The sequence below is a fragment of the Agelaius phoeniceus genome, chromosome 3, assembly GCF_051311805.1.
Source record: "Agelaius phoeniceus isolate bAgePho1 chromosome 3, bAgePho1.hap1, whole genome shotgun sequence".
In the NCBI taxonomy this organism is placed as follows: domain Eukaryota; kingdom Metazoa; phylum Chordata; class Aves; order Passeriformes; family Icteridae; genus Agelaius; species Agelaius phoeniceus.
The window spans coordinates 37,071,662-37,080,827 of NC_135267.1; positions in this window are offsets into that span (position 1 = coordinate 37,071,662).

Genomic DNA, 9,166 nt, shown 5'->3' on the forward strand with positions numbered 1-9,166 from the left:
GAAAAGTGCTTAGTCTCACAGCTATTCTTATGGAAAACCAAGATGTTCTTTGACATTACAAGAGTTATGGTAACATGCAACCTTTGCAGATACAAGACACTGTGTTTTTTTTTATCTCACTGTAACTAGTGAGATAAAGACATAAAGGTTGCCTTGACTGTTGTACCAGAGACCTGTGCCTTGCCTTTGCTAGGATTTTGAGCTGTGACAGCTCCTTTGAAATGCCTCTCAGTCACAAAACCCTATTTCTTCTTACAGTGAAGATACAGAAAGTTTGCTTGTCATTCAAACAAGATATCCCAGTTCCCTTTCCCCTTTTCCCTTATATTGTTGTATTCTCTCATTTTTCATTATCTAACATATTTTTTCCCAAAACTTTTGAAACAGGCTACTTATCAGTGACAAATATATTTGGAAACTGCCAAATTGCACTGAAAACATTGCTGAAATGGCCTGTTAGAAATATGACATTGGTATATTCTTTGCTCCTGAGTGAAGGTGTTGTTTCTCCCACAGAATCCAAGTGTAAATGATTTTTCCTGTTGATACTCATTTATAAATTTACTTTAAGCCCCCTTTGAATGTTGCGGGGGCTTCCATGGAAGAAGAGAAAGCATTGGGAGAGCAGGCTTGACAGACCCCCCCCAAAAAATCAAAGTCATCCAAACCATGTATGAAGCCTTATTCCAGGGCCAGTCACATGAGAGTAATTCCTTCAGCTTCAGTAGAATTAATCCTTCCTTAAGCAAAGGAGAAAGGATCCCAGTTAAGCTCACAAATATTAATTTAATCATGGCAGATTTGTGTGTGAAAAGCTACTTGTACAATAGAGCAGGATGATGATCCTACACTCTTTGAAGTGGTCCTGACACTGAGTATTTCTTGTCTCCCAGGGGTTCTCTTCACTGCTCTGTGATTTCATGCTTTGCTTAATACCAAGGTGACAGCTTGCCTTTGGTTTGCCTTTGTTTGGAGGATATACTTTGTTTCCAAAATCAGAAGTAGAATAATAATTACATTTTGTCTAAAAGTCAGAGTGAGTTTTTCTTCTTTCATGCTGACACAATCTGCTAGATTTAAAAATTTATAGACTTGAAAAATGCTGAACACTCTCATTACAGCTGCAGATCAGCATTAGAAACAAGAAGTTATTTTTAGCAGCAAGGCACCCATGTCTTTATTCATATGTCTCTTCACTGGAATATTCAAGAGTAATTCAAAATTCACACATTTTGACATCTTGTTACTTTTATCTTCATTTTCTTTTCAAATAGAATGTCTCAAAATTTCAACATTAACACTGTGCTGGGTGTCCTTGAAAGTCACCCCTGTTCTTAAATGGATTGGTCAGATTAGCTAAATGACAACTGGCAGTATATTATTTGCTCATTTTCCATTCCCCACACACCCCAAATGCATGTTGACTGGAGCATGGCTTTTGAATATGAAAAGTTCAGAGTTTTGCATGTAAAACAGATCATTTGAGAAGGAACCCAAATTGTACTGAACATATCAAAATGCAGGGGTGTTGGGCAGCAAGGAAAAGACTTACGAGCCATAGGCATAGCAGCCATCACTAATGCTGCTGTGTCTTAAAATTCATCTCATGCTATTCCCACATCAGAAAAAGAGATGTCAGTTAACAAAATATGCCTATTATTCTAAATTCTGACCTTGGATAGGTGCTTGGGAAATACTGTCAAGCTGCCATTTTCACACAGTTTTCAGTTTCTGTTCTAGCTGAATGCATTGCTGTACTCTCCAGCCAAATTGCTGCCCTGTGAAATTTTTCAGCAAAAGAATAATATGACATGGGACCAGTTCTCTATATTTTCACAAACTAGATGTTGATGTCGTGTAAAAATTCACTTCCTCAGAAAGGTTTTAACATTGGTGTAAACCTTACCCCATGTCAGACAACGCTGCTGGGTAATTAATCAAGATTTTTGTGGGTTTTCTAACTCCAGGTATATAAAAAAGTTAATGAAGCTGAAAGCTGTTATTAAACCTCTTCATAATTTAGAAATAAAGTATTTCAGAAGGAGGTTTAAATGAGATAATTAGACATTTGAAAACATTCTCTGCTGCTTGACTTTACTGATAGATTTCAAGCAGTGCCTTGCACAGGCTTGTGGCATAAACAAGGCTGCAGACAGGGCTGAGGCACTGCCTCTAGGTTTTCACAGCCTAGTGTTAGTCTGTAGGTTATTCTGGGGCCCAAACAATGCCCCTAGTGAGGAAAGAAAGGCAGAGTTGTTTCTCTGGGCATAGCTTTGCAGGAGGACTCTGGAGGAATTTCACAGTGTCGTGGTGTGTGCTGGAGAGGCTCTGACAACTCACTCCTGCAGTTGGTTGAAGAGCTATGGCACTGAAAAGCTCAGCAGGAAGGAGATAAAAATGGCTCTACCAAGGTGTTAGTTTCAGAGGGAGCAGGCTTTGTTGTCCAGGACTTTCTATCCAGTCAGCTGTTCTGTCACAATCAAGTCCAGCACTTAACAGAAACCTTTGGATTGCTACTTTTAGCACATTTTCTAGAGGGGACACATGAAGATATGAGAGGTTAACAAAGAGCTGGTGTTACTGACAAGAATGCTAGGACTATAATGTTTACATAACAATTTTACAAACTTCAGAAATCATACCTGCACCTCCAAATTCCAGAGATTTTATTTTAAAAAGGCATTAAGATTATTTTCAGATAGTTTGTTGCTACTTTTAAAATTTAGATTCTATTTATATTTTAAAGCTTTTTTTCCCAGAGTTTTCTGTAGAAGTGCAAGCTGACACTCTTCAGTCATCTCTGTTTTTCATCATCTGGGTCCTTCCAAAGAGACACTAAATTACAGGTGCATGACAGACTCATAAGAGTTGTCACAGAATGATGACTTTTTTATTTCTGAACTGATCTACAGTTTATCTAGAAAGAAAGCATCATGTTTCTTTTCTCAAGATTTAGCTGCACAGGTGAAGCTGATTTCCTAGGAAAAAGAGCATGAAATAACCAGAAAATGCACTGTACATCTTCCCATCCTGTAATTTGAGAGAAGTTCATATCCTGGGACTGCTGGTAAGAGGAGTCCTTTACATTTCATCCCCTTGGCACCCAAACTTGGAGCTGACCTTGTGCCCACTCTCCTATGGCTTGGATGTGGCACTTTTGGCTTACTGGCATTTCTGTGGTGGTGACCAAGCAATCCAAGTCACAAAACGCTTTGAAAAGAAGGCACACCCTACACAGATAGCATCTGCAAAGGTCATTATTATTTTCAAAAATGACAGCAAAGTAAGAAATTCATCTCTGCATCAGGAGCAGCATTTCATTTCGAATGCAATGGTTCTGTCACTCACAGAGCTACTTTTAGCTTTAGGGCTCAGTGGTGTGCCAATAAAAGTAATGGGAATTTTGTCACTGCCAGGAGAGAGTGCAGTATTTGGCCTTTCAGAGAAACACACTTAATTCTAGTGTGCTGTCTGGTTTCAATTTTTAATGAGAAAATGGGAATAAACGCAACAAAAAGTGTTCTACAAGTCCCAGATCCTCAATAAATGCAGCGTAATGGTAGAGCTAAAATTAATACTATTTTTTATAATCTGAATAGATTGGTGAGACAATCTGAGGAGCATTTGCTATATCATGCACAATAGTCAAACTAATTTCTTCTTCCTGGGGTATTGGACTTACTGGCTGTCTGAGTTCTCCACTCAAAGCACTCTTACTCCAAGACCAAGACAGACAGAGAGTGAAGAATCATGCTGGGCTGATGTTGGTTTGCTAGAAATCCTGAAGAGCCCAGAAGAGAGGAGCAAAGGCTGCCTGTGTCTGAGTCTTTGCTTTAATTTTTTATGCAGGAGTGAAGAGGCAAATTGCCAAAGCCCAGAGCACTTCAGGTGTAATTCACAGCAGCAACAAAATACTCAGCAGGGCAATGCCTTTTTGTTGCCTTTTGCCGTTCCTGTCCCATCACCTCTGCAAGTGTCAATTGTCTCAGTCCTCAGGTGCAACCCTCCTGGAGGCACCAGGAACTTCAAGGGAAGATTCAGATGAATTAATTTATCAGCTTCCCTAATTAATTTATCAGCTTATGGGGGTGCTTCTGTGGGGTTGTTACACTGAGGCAGTCACTGGTGCCGTTTCTGCTTTCCCACACGGGCATGGGCAGACATAAAAGGGGCAGCTCTGAATCTTTAGAACCAGCCAGGAATTTGCTTCTTGGGCCCGATTTGTTCACCCCTGGCTCCCTCTTTGCTGTCAGCTTGGCAGCAGTTTATTTGAGTCTCCTTCTGAGCTCCTTCATTGGGGAACCCCAGGGTCCTGGATCACCCTGGAGCCATGTATCTGTGCTAAGACATCAAAATTACTCATCCCAAAGCAGTCAGCCTGACTCAAGCTTTTAGTAGCAAGAGGGAATTTGTTTCTCATCTTTGCCTGGTGATTTCTTTTTAATCAGGTTATCTGCTTGTTTCTTCCCTACGGGAATTGTAGTGAAAGCTACAGCTTGATCCCATTGAAAAACTTCAGTTGTGGCATCTTGTGGGGTGGTTTGGGGACAAGAAGGGGCATTCACAGCATGCAAGCATGAGGGCAACAGGAGATGTCTCTTGCAGAGAGCAGCAGAAATTCTCCTGCCAAGGGCTTCCCTAGCACCACAAGCTTCTCCTGCACTGCTGATGGAGAGAGTGGCCAGAGAAAGACTGAAAAGGGCAGTGTCAGGGGAGGGAGAAAAATATCTGAGTGCAGCATGATAGAAGAGCAGTAGACAGCCAGTGTCATCAGGTTATGTGAGCAGGTCCTGGGCTCTGCTATGGGGTCATGGCACTGAGAAGCCACAGGAGAGCAGCTGCAGCTGTCTGTCCAACTCTTTTTTTCCCCTTCTTTATTTAAATGACCTCTGTGTGTGCTGGGCACAGTGGCCTTAAATACCTCCCAGCTGAGCCCAGGGGCTCTGCTTGCTCCCACTGAGCTCCAGTGGGAATCCTCTAGATTCCTAGAGGTGCCTTGGGAGTGCAGCAAGCAGCAGTGTTACAGCACTTCAAGAGCCAGGAACATTGGCTGTGGGAAACAGTAGTTCTTGAATATTGAACTAGAGTGGGATCATGTGTGTGTAATGGAGAAGCCCTAAAGGTGCTTCCAATAATTTATTGCTATCTCCTCTAGAGGATAAAATATGAGATGCTTTTCATTTGCTTATAATTCTTCTTAATGGGCTTAAACTGCAGCAAGCACTAGGAAAAACTTCCCATGGATAAGAAAAGCAAAACAAGATAACAGTTTGTCTGGGGATACTGGTGTTCCCTCACTAGAGCTTAAGCAGCATCTTGGGCTAGTTTCTGTCAGAAGGGATTTGAGGGTAGATTCTCCTCCTGCAGGCAGGGACTTGCATTTGACATTCTCAAGAGCTTTTCCAGCTCTGTTTTGCACAGTCACCAGCTATTTTAGATGCTCCAAGATTTTGTGTTTTCAGTACATGGCTCCAGGAGAGAGAAGGCTGTGGATGACTGGAATATCCTAATGACTGGAGCAAGGATGCCAGGAAGAGGGGAAAGAATCTATGTAAAGGCTGAACCAAGTGAAATCTGTGTTATGTGAAATTCCTCCAAACAGAACAAATACACTTTCCTAACCACTCCTGGGTTTTTTGTCAGTTCCAGTAAATTTGCTTTAAGTATTCCAAACTTAAGGCATCCCCACAAAAACGTAGTGGAAAATATTTAGAATTTAAAGCAGTATCCTTCAGATTTATAATGTCAACAGACATCCTGATGGACAGTCAGGCAAATGTTTATGTGACTTTAAACCGGGCATTCAGATTAATACAACTTGTTGACAGTTGTTCTTAAAAATGACAGTTATTAATCAATAAACATAGGAAAGCTGTTTTTTGAAGTCAGCTGTCTGCTGGAATTTAGATGAAATCCAAGTAAATAATGATAGTTCTAAAGTATTTTATCCCAGAATTTTGATTCATTTTCTAAAAGGTGCACTTTCTTGTTTGGTATTTTTATCATGCATCTCTGAATGGGTAGTGACATCTATATCTGTGTAATGTGCAAAGAGACATAAAAATGGTGTGGTAAAAGTTTGTCTGGCTTTGAGGCACCTTCCAGGGCCATTTTTCCACAGCAGCTATTACACCCTGTTGGACTGTTTGTGGTGCCTGAAAATGGTGGATTTCCTGACCCTCCACTCTGTCATGCAGAAATGTCAGGTTGGTGAAAGTGTTTCACATTTCAAAAAGTTTCCACATTTGCTGGAAACATTTTCTCAGTTATTTGCTAAAACCATCCAGTTATAATTGCAGCTGACTTGTCTAATCTCTGAGAGAGAAAAAAAAAATTCTTTCTTATCTGTAGATTCAATGTTTTTCAAGGAACATCAATATTACCTCAGGTCATTGGCTTAGATACCCAAAAAGACAGCTGTGTAAGAAGAGGGAAGCACAAGAGGATACTATGGTTTGTGTTGTCAGTACTAATTCCACAGGAATAAGAGAGAAACTTAGTGTAAGACAAGTTGGTAGAAACACAGAATATATTGCCAGTGCAAAGCAAGGTTTATCTGGCCCATTTCCTGTTTTATGACAAACTCGCATGATGGGTCTGACCTGTTATTTTAATGCATTGCTGCTAACACACACCTGAATCCAAACCATGAGTCTTGTCAGTGGGGGCAACTGTGCATGTTCTGCATGGTCTGGAGGAGAGGATAAATGGAGTCTCCAGGGAGTCTCTTTCTTCCACCTAAAGAAGCTCTGCAGCTTATATTATATATGCAACATCTTTCTGGTCCTCTTGTGACATGGTGTATGCTGTTCCTAAATTGTTGTGAATTTTATGCATACTGTGCTCTGTTTTAGAGGGTTGCAAGGAACAGTTAAACTCTTGTGGGTCCTGCCACAATCCTGGGGGCCCAGAACTACTGGCACAAAGCCATGGGTGGTCAGGGAGCTGGTGTGATGTGCAGAGGCAGAATGGACCAGAGAAGACAGCACAGCTGTCCCAGTCCTGAGCACAGAAACCCCTGGCAGAGAAACCCCTATGAGAAAAATCCTGGTGTGCTTTTCAGAGAGAGCACTGGCTGAAGGACACTTTTGAGGAAGAGCAGACAGTCCCTGCTGTACCTTGGAAAGAGGAGCTCACATGTTCCATAAGAGCAAACAGGAAGCAAAGAAGCATCAGATATCATCATCACGGTCACAGACTTTTTGTTAACTGCTTGTCTTAAAAGCAAGAATCTGTGTGTAGAAAGCAATTTTGATGGTGAGTGTCACCCCTCCCATTCCTGAAGATCTACTCCTTATGGCTGTTCCTTTGAGATATTTCCCTTCTGCAGCCTGTAATCAGCACCCAGATCTTGAAACACTCACAAAAATCAAGATCCTCTTCCCAGATGGGAAAGTTCCTGATTTTTACCATGATGCTTTCAGATCATCGAAGTGACAAAGCCTGGTTTGTGGTTTTTAAAGCTTGCCATATTTTTACTTCATAACCCTCCATGTGTATGAGTTATTGCAGCTGCTCCCCAGCCCCTGTTTATCCCTGCTCTCCCAGAGGTCACAAATTTGGTGTAGTGGCTGTTCTCCTCTCCTGCCTTCCAAGTCTTGCAGATGGGAAGATATGCCATCAGCTTTCATGGATGAGAGCACATGCAAGAACCTCTGTTGCCTCCAGGATATACAAGAAAAATGTTGTGCCTTGCTCCCCAGCGGGCTTCATCTTAGGCTGTTTCTGATGGGACAGCCTATGTTCCTCCTGTCTTCATTCTTCCCCTCTGGATGTTTCTTGTGGTACATTCTTGACTGGTTCAGAGCATTTGGAAATACCTCTCACTTGCTACCTAACCACAGAAGGGTGACTATTTCAGCCTTCACAGCAAAGGAAAAACAACCATCACATATCCTGAAGGGTGTCAAACTATCTCTGTGACCACACATATTAATAAAGTAATGCTTATTTGAGCATGAAATGCAGCATCAAGCTGTAAGGGCTAATCCCTTTAGTGCAGAACCACACGGCTTTAGCAGGAGATGTGGAGGCTGTGCATGAGGGAAGGCGTGTTTTCAAAAGGGTTGGAAATTCTGATTTTATAATGGAATAGTACTTGCATGGTGTAGCTTCAGTGCCTAGGCACTAGAGAAAATGAAAATCAAACTCATCCACATAGAAATGTGTCAAAATTTGACACTTTAATTTGAAGACAAAAATGCAATCCAGAAAAAGGTAGATGCAAAACCATGGCAATAGAAAGGAGCGAACACAGTACATACAGTTCAGAAAAGCATATTTAATCAATCTCTGTAGGGAAAGGAGACAGACAGCAGAAAAATAGAGTTATTACCCAATTAAGAGAATTAGGAAAAAATTGTACTTACCAATGCACTGAAAATAAAATTATACACAGACAGTCTTCTCCAACTCTGAAGCAGATGATAAAGTTTGAGGCTTTAGAACTGTTAATACCACTGTTGGTTTAAAATAAAAGAGAATCCCATGTAAATTACAAAGGTAAAACTAACAGTTCTGTTTGTTGCAGTTAATAAGATATTTGCTAATGAGGTTGCTGACCACTGAGAAGTAGTTTTGAAGGTCAGAAGAAAATAAGAGAAATCCAAAAGCTCAGATATAAAATTGACCTCAAATTTTCAAAGATAGATGAGAAGCACATCTGTAATTTAGTGCCCTAAACTGCATTAACCCTCCAAACTGTTTTAACTAAACTGATTATTATTATGCTGTAAGTACATAAAGCACAGACATGTATCATTAGCAGTTCATGAGAGGCCCTTTAAGATGCATTCAGAAATGTCACTAGAAAATATAACCCATATTGCCCTGGGGCAAAGCTATGAATGCTTAACCACTGCACTCAGCATGGGCAGCTTTGCTCTGAATGTATTCTGCTGCCTGTGCTCTGCTCTACATCTCCATGTCCCTATGCCTTTCTACACTTTTAAAAGATCATCTAATAATACATCACACTGGTTTTCTACATTTTTCACAGAAACATTAACTTTGCTGCAATTTTTTGTCATCCTGGAGACTTTCTTTTTCCTCAGCTTGTGATTTTTTTAATGTCTCCAGCTTTGAGGGAAGGTTTTCAAGGCAGCTCTGCCATTTTACTGTACAACTCAGGCACCAAACTATCTGCCAAATGCAAAGTGATGGCAAA